The sequence below is a fragment of the Cryptomeria japonica genome, chromosome 4, assembly GCF_030272615.1.
Source record: "Cryptomeria japonica chromosome 4, Sugi_1.0, whole genome shotgun sequence".
NCBI lineage: Eukaryota > Viridiplantae > Streptophyta > Pinopsida > Cupressales > Cupressaceae > Cryptomeria > Cryptomeria japonica.
This window is the reverse complement of record NC_081408.1, coordinates 4,487,630-4,500,385: the sequence shown is the minus strand read 5'-3', so window position 1 is coordinate 4,500,385 and position 12,756 is coordinate 4,487,630.

The following is a 12,756-nucleotide window of genomic DNA, read 5'->3' as shown; positions in this document are numbered from 1 at the left end:
CCGATGAGTTGGAGATTTATGGAATATTGGAATGTCATGCAAGAAGTTTGTTAAGGATCTACGGCAATGAAAAATCAAGAGTCAGATTGAAAGGTTATAACAGAGCACAAGTACCAAGGAACGAATACAAGTTTCAAGGCAAGATAAAATGTTTTTCAATTCGAAGGATACAATGAACCTAGTCAAGTTTGAAGATCTGATGGCTAAGATTAATCTTGGGAAATGTGATTAAGGAGATTAAGCGGTTAGGAATTGCTTATAAATAATGAAAAGATGAAGAACAAATTATATGGGCAAATGGAAGAACAGTGATGCTATAGAGGTGATAACCGAGTACAGAAGATTGAAGATCTATTTGAAGAACACAGTAAGAAGCCTAGCAGGAGGATAGATAATTCTTATGAAAAGACTATCTTGAGCACATAGAATCTGCTTTAGCATTTCAGATGTAAAGTTGCAGATATATTTTATTATTGTTATTTATTTTTGTAAGTGACAGAAAATTTCTTAACTGAGTGGACTTAATAGTCTTATTTGTAAATCCTCTTGGAAGGTAACATTTTGAATGGGTGTTTGAAATCCTTTGACAAGGTCACTTCTAATAAAGTGCAAGATCCTAATAGATCTAAGGAAAATCCTTTAACCAGTTCACATCTAGCAATGTGTATGTATCTTTAACAGGATTTGCTTTTAACCGAGCATACTCTAGAACAGTATATTTTCTTGTGGGTCCGAAATCCTACAATGGTTTTTCCTTATTAGGGTTTCCATGTTAAATCTGGTGTTATATGTGTTTTAATGTTCAAGTTTATTAGTTTATGAGTTTGAATGATTTACAGTCATAGTTGTATATCTAAGGAAGGGCTACCGAGGTTGAATCTGATGAATTTGTTGAATTGTGAGTTTTATATGATTCACCCGACCCTCTCATCTAATTAACTATTGCTTCCAGAGCTATTAACAGAACATGGGTGTATCTAGCCCCTATGTCCTCTGATGCCTGACTCCCTACCCTCAGTGTTGTCTCAACCTCCATATAGCACTGAATAGCCTGATCTCTCTCTTGCTCAGTATCCCTCAGTTGTCTCCTGGGCCTAGACCCATCTTTCTCTCTAAGTCTTGAATCTCATCTTCCTGTCCCTGGTAGATCTCCATCAAAGCCAATAACTCATCCTCCTCCTCTCCCCCTAACTCCCTATCTTGGATCTTGAAACACTCATCTCAGTGCATCCCTATCTCCCTCTCGATCGTAGGGTACTAACTCCCCATCGATCGGTATCCTCGGTATCTTATATACATCCTCTAAGGTGATTTTCATCTCACCCATTGGCAAATGAAAATTGCAAGTCTCTAAATGCTGTCTCTCAGCCAGTGCAGTCAGCAATCCCATGTTCACCTAAAACTCATGCACATATAAAATATGTCGTAGGCCCATAGCCTTAACTGCTTCTCTCTCCTCGACTCTCAGCTCTTCTCGCAAACTCTAGGTCGACGGGAATCTCTCTCGTGACTCCAGCATAGGTAGGTCCTCCTATAGTCAAGCAAATCAACTATGTCAATCCTAGTGGCATTCCTTGTTCATCACAAAGTGTTGTTTCCTATCCTAGTGGTACTCCCTATTCTTCACAAAGTACTGCTTTTTATCTTAGTAGCATTCCCTGTTCATCACAAAGTGTTGCTTTGATCCCATCTTTAGGGCACCTACTTGAGTGAATCATCTTGAGTATCTTATCCAATTGACAACGTATGTTCTATCACTGAATTGTCAATTTCAGCCTAATCCAATTGGCAACGTATGTTTTATCATAGAATTGTCAATTTATTTAGTACTCCCTGTTCATCACAAAGTGTCTTGATCTATCCTATCCCAGGGCCTCTACTTGAGTGTATCCTCTTGACTAGTTTACTAATTGGCAATGTATGTTCTATCACATAATTATCAATCCTAGCCCTATCTGCTATTCTAGTCTTCCCTAGAGGACCTGATTGAGTGTATCCTCTCAGTAGCTTATCTAATCAACAGCATATGTTCATCATAGAACTGTTGATTTGGCCTTGAAGTCATAAACGCACCTTCATTCATAAACACGCCTAGCACAAACATAGATGCGCCTATCCTACCTAGACCCACCTAGCACAAACACAGATGCGCCTATCCTACCTAGACGCGCCTAGCACCAACACAAACGTGCCTTAACATTTTTTCCCCCACTTGACATATCTAAAGCACATTTATTGACCTACCTAACATTCATTTATGACAACAATTAATGCAACAAAGTAGAAGGGGATTTTGCGGTACTCACCAGCTCTCCTTCATCTACTGGCCTCTGAAATCAGCGAACACGATCAAATCTGTGAACCAATGCCATCGCTGCTGACTGCTCTTTTCTCTCTTTGCACTCTGATCTCTTGAATGTGTAGATGACAATGAAAATGTTTTCCCTTGTACTCTATCCTTTATACTACCCTAGCCCTAGCCCTAGCCCTAGTCTCTTTTGTCAGTCTTCTTTATCCCGTGACTCTATCACTCTATCCTATCTTGTCAGTCTATTCTAGCTTTTCTTTCTTATCGAGAGATTGTCTGCGATCTTTTCAGACATTTTCATCCAATCTCTCGAGGGGGCATATCATTCCCATCTTGGGGCAACTTTGTATCAGTTCATCTTATCTTCTTTGAAACAACGTGACAAGTTGCATTGTCTCAAAGAGGGGTAAAATGTAGACACCTAAAATTTTCCTATCTAATTAAATAAATATCTTTATTTAATTAATTATTTTAGCCTAATTCTTCTATTAATTAAATAAATCTTTATTTATTAAATTAATTCAATAATCCTCTTCTAAGCCTTTTCTTATTTAAATAAATACCTTTTATTTATTTAAATTATCCTTTTTCCTAAATTAAATAGATATTTTTATTTATTTAATTGATCCCACTACTTCTATTAATTAAATAAATCTTTATTTATTTAATTAATTCATTATCCTTTTCTATCTATGACACATGTCATTCATTTATTTAATTAATAGAAGAATCCTCTTCTAATCCTTTTCTTATTTAAATAAAAACCTTTTATTTATTTAAATTATCCTTTTTCCTAAATTAAATAGATATTTTTATTTATTTAATTGATCCCACTTCTTCTATTAATTAAATAAATCTTTATTTATTTAATTAATTCATTATCCTTTTCTATCTATGACACATGTCATTCATCTCTTAATTCATACACTACCTACCCTCTCATTATTTTTTTATTTTCTCTACCTACCCTCTAATCCTAGCCGACCATTTATCTTTTACACCTCTCAATCTTATCCCTCTATTTCTTTAAGTGTCTTCTATATAAGAGGATACTCTCCTTCATTATCAACCCCGACTACTCTATGCTTTCAAACTTTCATATGCGATCAAGTCTACTTGTAACCACATTTCCATTCTTTGTTGAGCTCTTGTGCACACATAAAATATGAGAGCGAATATATCAAGCAAGATCAATGGAGATAGGAAGAATGGAGATTCAAACCCTATTGGACATGTGATGGTATAATCTTTGTTTTCATTTGATTTTAATTGTCTTAGGTAATCTTCATATGTTATGGTGGATCTTTGTTGATTGTTAGGCTAGGGCTTTGTGGTTGAATTCATTTAGTCTTTCAATTTTATTGTTATCCACTTTCACCATACACAAAACCAATTACATAATTACAAAACATATCGACCTTAGACCAAAAAAACAAAATCTAACACATAAGACATCTCGAAAATGTATCAAGAGGTCCAATCCACACGCTTCATTAAACTGGTCCATAACCTAGACTAATCGGGACCCAGTATAGGTCCACTCTCTACAGAAATGATCTCCATCTGCCAAGTCTTGAATATGATCACCAACAACATCCTGAAACTCCACCAAAAGTTGCACCAACACCACTTATGCAATTCATAAAATATCTTCATCAAAAGCTCTATCGGTGAAACCCTCACCAAAACTAGAAGCCAAGGTTCTAAGCAAACAAGATAGCATCCGATCACCAGACCAAAACCAACTTACTAAATATGAGCATGAGTATCATGAATAAGACAATTCCATAACCAAACTATACCAGAGCCTACTGGATCCAAATTAACCAGAAACCACTCAACCTACCGGGACCAGAAGGGTCTCAGTAAAGAATCCAAACAGCTAGTGTTGGCATCAATGACAAAACATCATTGCAACACATAATCACTTCCATGAAATAGCCAACAATCTCACCCTTTGGCATCGATGGCAACACTAGATGTGAAAAATATCTAAGTACCAAGAAATGCCAAACAAATCTCCCCCAATGAAAGACAACCAACAATAATCTACTCAAAGATATAGCAATGAGGTTCTGAAACAAAGACCAAACACCCCCTGTGAATGAAATCTCTATAAAGCTCCAAATTGTACATGTATCTCTCTCCTTTTTATTTTTCTTATTAATATCTCTTTTCTTTTTCTTTTTCACTTTCTTATATATCCGCCTTTCACATCAATGCCAGAAATATGACATAAAAATCAAAGCAAAAACATAAACCACTTAATAACAAAGTTGACTACTAGCCCTAAGCAGTAGCATCCCCACATCAGTTCCAGAATGAATAGTATCTATGATAATGCATACTAGACTAATGTCAAACTGCATCAATTAGTTCTCTGTCAGAGGTGCAGAAACCCTCAATCTATCTCTCAAGTACTCGAATGATTCTTTGGGCAAAGGTTTAGTGAAAATATCTGCAATCTACTCTTTAGTGTTGATATAAACCAGTCTAACTTCATTTTCTTTAACCTTTTCCTTCAAAAAGTTATACTTGATAGATATGTGATTTGTCTTAGAATGAAATACCAAATTCTTTGATATATCAATAGCAATGAAGTTATCACAGTGAATAACTATCTGTGCATCACAATACAACTTTATATCCTTCAACATTTGCTTCATCCATAAAACCTATATATAGTTAATAGCAATAGCAAACTACTCAGCTTCAGTAGTAGATAAAGAAGTACATGACTGTTTCTTTTTGATCCATGAAACCAACTTCTTTCTAAGAAAGAAATCTCCATCGAAAGTACTTTTCCAGTTATCAACATCTCTAGCCCAATTAGCATCTGTATATGCACATAAAGTAAGTCATCATCTTTAGGGTACCACAAACCATATTCTGATGTACCTTGCAAGTATCTAAAAATTATTTTCACTGCACTCTCATGATTCTCTCTAGGATCACTCTAAAATCTTGTCAGACCTAGTCTGAGTCAAATAAAGAAGACCTTCAATCATAGATTTGTATCTTGTAGGATTTACTAGTGCAGAAACATCTTTTCTTGTCAATTTCTAACTTTTACCCATAGGAGTACTTACCAGTTTAGAATCTCCCATACCAAATTTGTTCAAAAATTCCTTAGCATACTTAGTTTGATAGATTAAAATACCTTTATCAATCTGAGTAATTTGCAAACCAAAGAAAAATTTCATCTCACCAATCATAGACATCTCAAATTCTTTCTCCATGTTCTTAGAAAATTCTATGCACAACTTATTTTCACCTCAAAAAATAATGTCATCAACAAATACTTCAATAATTAGTATATCATCATCAATGATTTTATAATATAAATTATTGTCAGCATTACCCTTAGTAAAATCAAGCTTCAAAAGATATTTATCCAACCTTGCATACCAAGCTCTAGGTGCTTGTTTCAATCCATATAAAGATTTTCTTAACTTGCAAACCATATTTGTATCATCTGATAGTGAAAAACCATCAAGTTACTCAATATAAACTTCCTCATCAAGATCCCCATTCAAAAATGCCAATTTAACATCCATCTAATAAACCTTGTAGTTTTTATAAGTATCATAGGCAAGAAATAATCTTTCAACTTCAATCCTAGCTACAAGTGGAAAAGTCTCTCCATAATCAATTCCTTCCTTCTGAGAATATCCTTTACAAATCAATCTAACTTTATTTCTTATAACTTGACCATCCTCATTCAATTTATTTCTAAAAACCCATTTAGTTCCAATAACATTCTTATTTTTAGGCTGGGGAACCAAATCCATGTGTTATTTTTCTCAATCTGATCTAATTCTTCTTCCATAGCTTTCAACCAATATTCATCTTTACCTGCCTCAATTACTGATACCGGTTCAACTTGTAAAATTAAAAATACCTCATTAGTAGCCAGTCTTCTTCTTGTCATCACTCCATTGTTCTTATCCCCAATGATCTGATCTTGTGAATGATTCGATCTCACATACCTAGGAGTCCTCTGACTCTCTATTCCTCTTCTCTGATCTTTTGTTATTATAGAATTTCCAGATATTGTCAGAGTAATTGGTTCAACTCTCTGTTTTGGTAAAGGTGCTACTCGTTCAGATATAATCATTTCCACTACCGATTCCTTCTTATAAACTCTGATTTGACTTATGTTCAGCTCATCTACTTTGACATTAGCACTCTCCACAATTCTCTGCAATCTCTTTTTATAGCATCTATATGTCTTGCTTTCATTACAATAACCAAAAAATATGCCTTCATCACATCTAGGATCAATTTTTCTAATGATATCATCTCTTCTGATATAACATTTACTACCAAATATTTTGAAATACTTAACTATAGGTGTATTGCCAAACTATAATTCATAAGGTGTCTTACTAGTTTCTCCTTTGATATGTACTTTGTTGAATGTATAAACCGTTGTGCTTACTGCTTCTCTCCAGTAGATATGAGGTAGACTAGCTTCCATCATCATTGTTCTAGCAGCATCGAAGATAGTTGTGTTCTTTCTTTCCACAACTCCATTCTACTGAGGTGTCCGGGGAGCAAAAAATTGTCTCCTTATACCATGTTTCTCACAAAAGTTATTAAACTCATCGGATGTGAATTCTCCACCATGATTTGACCTCAAACATTTAATCTTTAATCTTGTCTCAGTTTCCACTTTAGCCTTAAATATTTTAAACTTTTCAAATGCCTCAGATTTTTCCTTTAGAAAAGTAACTCGTGTCATTATAGAATAAGCATCAATGATTAGCATGAAATATCTATCACCTTGAAAACTTTTAAATCTAGCAGGGCCACACAAATTCGTATGAATAAGATCAAGAATAGCATTAGATTTATCTTGTATACTCCTAAAAGAGGTTTTGACCTGTTTATCCATTTGACATTCTTTACATACCGGATTATAGGGCTTCATAATCTTAGGTATATCCCTAACTGCCTTAGTTGAGCTGATCTTCACAATGAAATCAAAATTCACATGACACGGCCTTTTATGCCATAGCCAACTCTCATCAATCTCTGTAAACAAACATGTCTTCTCACCGGAGTTCAAATGAAATATATTACCTTTTGTCTGTATACCGGTTGCAATCTGTAAACCGGATCTAGTAATGATTTTGCATTTTTCATCCTTGAACTATAATTTAAATCCCTTATCCAGTAATTGTCCTACACTCAAAAAATTATGCCTTAAACCTTTGACATAATAAATATTTTCAATATTGTTCTTACCATCCAATAATATAGTTCCTTTTCATTTGATCATAGATGCTTTGTCATCTCCAAATCTAAGACTGCCATCAAATTCTTGCAAAGATAGAAAATTCCCTTTATCTTCAGTCATATGATGTAAATAACCGTTGTTAGTTACCCATTCATCCTTGTCTTTAATTTTAGCAGAAAGTGTTTTCTCTTCAGGTACATTCTCTTCCAGTGCCAGATCATCTTCCTTGATAGATAGGATCACCCATTCCTTCTCATTGCCAAAACCACTAGCAGAGTCTTATGTCGGTTCATCATCAGAATTAGTGATGCCTTCCTCATCCGCTATGTAGTGATGGACTTTAAAAGAACTGAGGGGGAGATGAATCAGTCACACCAAAAATGAAACTACTTCAGCTAGTAACCGGTAGATGAACTTAACAAAGCTTTTAAGAAAAATGCATATAATCCAAAATGATATAATAGCATTCACAATAAGTAACACATGCACCATAACACAAATATTTATACGTGGAAAACCAAAATAGGTAAAAACCACGGTGAGATAGAACTCACAAGTTAACTATCTGCAGTAATAGATAACTGATTGGTTAGGGTCTACAATGTGCTCTGCTAGGAGCGAATCTGGTTAAAGATCCCAAAGCTTGATTAGAAGCTTGTACCCTGTTAAAGGTAGTACCCTGTTAGGAGTAACCTCAGTGGAGGATTTCTAAATTCAAACTAATGAATTACCTTGTCAGGGGATTTGTACAAAGAAGCTTGTTAGATCTCACCTGGTTAGGGGATTTAATTGTTTTGTGATTGTTAGAAAATAATAGGATTGGTTTGATCTATTCTGAAGAGCACAATACTTGCTTGATCAGATCCTTCTAAACATATTCAACACTGCTATACAACTTAACACTTATCGCTCTTCAACATCGAAATCTTTCGCTCTTCATGCATGCCATCATCATATCTATAAATGATTTACTAAGATGTCAATATATAGACATTTAGATTTCATGTTGGCCTAAGGAAATCATAACACAATTTCTTATGTGCACTGTATCTAGTCAAGTGATCATAACACATCACAAAAATTACCGCCAAAATTTTTTCAGTGGGATAACTCATCACGATCTGTAGTAACTCATCACAAAAGCATCGAATACCAGTTGGAACAATCAATACTGGTCTGAGTTAAATATATAAACCATTATCATCAAATCTCATGTCATGATCTCTTCTTGATCTCCATCTTGATCTTGATCTTGATCTTGATATTGATTTTCATCTTGATGTCAACTTAGTATAACCATAGGTTGTCTCTTATGCACATACTAGTTATCACAAAGTACTGGTCAGAGATTAACCACTAAGTATACCAATTGACAATGTAAACAATGGAGGTTACACTGGTAGTCAATATAAACATATGTGTGTGTATGTGTCTCATCAATGGCAACATATGATGAATATATTACAATCATCATCATGCCAACAATCTCCCATTTTGGCATTGATGGCGATACTTAGAAAATTTTACAGTAATACTGCTAAGTGTGCATAAAGCAAATTTACACATGCTCCCCCTTAATGCATACATGATATATAAAATTATCGAAAACACACATACATATTTCTTCTCCCCCTTTGACAACAATGCCAAATTGAAAAAGCAAAAAATATATATATAAAGAAAATTTGTATCAAAATGTTTAGCATATACAACAATAACTTAAAAAATTGAATCAAAGTTCATGCTGAAGCAATTCTCATGAAAATATCATTGTAGTTCCTCTTCAATTGTGACAAAGCATTTTTCAATGTCTCGAGCACGTTCTCAATGTACTTGAATGTAGACATCGGCTGTGAATTGAATTCTTCCATTGAATCTAGTGTACAGGTTTCATGGGTTGCTAGGATAGCCTCTACATTGGAGTAGGCTCTCTAAAGTATGCCTACTTGTGATGTGAGAAGACTTTTGAGTTCCTTTGAATATCAAAGTCTCTTTGCCTTCTCATTATCATAAGTATCCACCTTGTTGTACAAATCATCTATAGATTTGTTGAAAGAAAATATAGAATCCTTAAGTGGAACATATGCATTGCATATCTGTTCTAGAGCTCTTTCTCTGTTTCTGTTTGTCTTTTTGTGATATCAGAATAACAAAATGAAATATTAGAGGCAGATGCAAGGAAATTTCCTCCCATTTCAATAGCTTTACTCAACAAATCTTTATTGTACATTAGATCTATTTTTCCACTATCAATATCCTTTGCCAGTTTTTCTCCATACTTCTTCTTGTGACTCTTTTCAGCATAGGTTTGAGCAGCATATTCAAGTGACTTGATTTGATCAGATGCATTTGTAACTAACTAACCAATTTTTCTAATAGGTGTAGATAGATGTGTTGTAGATGTGTCCGATAGAAGACCAGATAAAATATCTGCTATAGTCTGTATTGTCTCTACCTCAATCCTTTGCTCTTTCAATCTCTTCTTATGTGCCCTTGATTGCATAACATTAGCAATATTCATCATTTCTGGTGCGCTCATATTGTCCACATCGATAGGTCCTGAAATACTTAACAAATCATAATCATCCTCATCAAGTTGCTTTTGTTTTGCTGGTTCAGAGGATACAACCTTAATGATCACTTTTTCTGTATTCTTCTCCATTTCCTTTTTAGAGGACTGTGTGACAACATTTTCAGTAGATGACTCCTTATTATCTTCAATGATTGGTGGAGATTGGGGTTTCTCCAGTTGTTCTATTTTTGGTGGATTGTCCACTTTTAGTTGAGTTGTCGGTTGCTCAACTAACTTGTCCTGTAAATTTTTTATTTCAAGAGGCTCTATAGATACATCAACTGTGTCCTGAATATCATTCAATAACATGAGTAGTGGTGTCATCCTTGACAGGATAGACCACATCTTCCTGAACAATCTCTTCTTCATCCATTTTATCAACATCTCTCACATTTTTAGAGGATTGGATGAGTTCTTGCATCCATTTGATATTGCACTATATTTGATGTGTCTCAGTTTCAATAACTGACATCTTTCCATTGAGAATTTTCAGTCTTCTTGCTTTGAAAGAAAACTGAGAGTTGTATTGATCAATTAAAGCACTAATTCCATCTTTAGACAAGTTGGGAAAGTATTGTACAAAAATTTCATCAGTAATTTATCTTTCCAACTTAACAGATTCTTCCCATTTATTTACAAGAGTAGTGTACAAAGACTTTGAAATATCTTTTTCAATATCTTCAAGAAATCTAATATAATGACACAAATGATCAATTACCTGATGAATAACTTTCTCTTTCTCATCTTCGCTAAAAGAATCAAAATGTTCTTTTACCAGTTCAAATCTCTTCCTTTCTAATTGATTCATTGTCCTTTGAAAGTTAGTTACCGGTTTGTAGGTAGAGATATTAAAAGGTATAGTTGCCTTCGACACTTCCTTTACTTGCTTGGATACTCTATCAGTTGCCTTTATCTTCTTGGGTTCTTCTTCAATGTCAATACCCTCAAACTATGCTTGCAAAATTAACTTTCTACCTCTCTTCCTTGTAACTTTCTCCTTCTTTACATATACCTTTGGTTCCAGCTCCTTCTTGGTTTGCATACTCCAGGTTACCCTAGTATTCTTTATTGTTGGAGGTGCTTCTTCATACCTCTTTTTCTTTCCTTTCACATTTTTAACAAGAGTAGTATTGGTTTCTGCTGGTGCATCCTGGACTGCCACAATATCCAGTCTTGCCTTATTTTTATTTTTATTAGATGCTAACAGGTTAGTAGCATATCCGACCAGTAAGTCATAAGTTTACTTCATAGCTCATGTCTTCCATTTCTTCTTTCCTAGGTACAATTGATTGCATTAAACAAAAGTTAGTGGTAACAGTAAAGCTTATATCTTTTGCAAAGTGTTTTACCACATCTTCTACCAATCTCATTCTCAAGCTCATCGTTTTCTGAAACTCATTAAAATACTTATTCATTGCAACAGGAAAAGTATTCCTTATGGTTTTGATGTTGTTTTTGATTTGTGCAGTTACCAATAGGTCCTTTTGCCACTCAATATCTCCAATTCTTGGTAGGAAGTTCTGAAAATAAAAGAATAACCCAACCAATAGTTAACCATGCTTGAACTTTTGACTCTGTCCTTTTTCATAGATTGCAAATTTTGAAATAATTGCCTTCCGATAGCCTCAAAAAGATCATAGTTTGCATTTTCAACAATCATCATGTGAATTGTATGAATTGTTGCAACTGGAACATTATTAAGTCTACTAGAGTAAAATACTGGGTAGCCTATCACCATTACTACTAGTTTCACTATAGGGTCTCTATATTGTTTATACAAAAGGCACGCTTATCAGATGTAGAATCGGTTAAAGAGAAAACCGTATCTTTTGAAATTCGTCTTAAAAATAGGTACTTCACCGGTTGAGAAATAACTAGTTACAACCTGAATGGCTTCCTTAGTTATTGTGTGAGTTCTCTCTAAATACATGTTCTCTCCATGAACTCGACTCAAAATGATTCGGATGTGTTCTTCCTCGAAATCTTCAAGAAAATAAGCAACATTATGAAAACCCTTCTCGAAAACCCTAGCATACTCTGTATTTTTCCATTTTCATCACAAAGTGATTTCAACTAAGTATAAATGTATAGAGATCCTAGATCCTCTATCTCGCAATCAATATAACTAGATAAATCACCTTTAACCAAAACTCCACTCAGAACTTGTGACAATGCATAGTATGACACAATTTGTTCAGCTACTATAGCTTCCATAGATTCAGAAGTAATCATTAACCTTTCTACAGAATTTGAAAATGATGCCATTGTAGATGAACAAGACTTCGAAGCAAGATTTTCAAAGAAATATTTTTTCTTACGCACGTTGCCTCGCTTTACCGGTAGTATTATGCGCAACTGCACACTCGACTTTCTACAACCTTCAATTCAGCTTGATTACACAAATCACAAAGCAATTCGGCAATTCACAACAAACAATCTTTCTCATCTCAGCAAGCGCTCCAAATTTCTCTTCGAATGCGAACAAAATGAAAATTCACTTTTATCATTTTTACCTACTGCATTAAATGCTCACCTGTTAGGATTGCAAACCGTAATTTCACCACTCAAGGAGTAATTTCACCACTCAAGGAGTAAACTCGCTGATAACATATTAACAAAAGTTACCAAAATTTT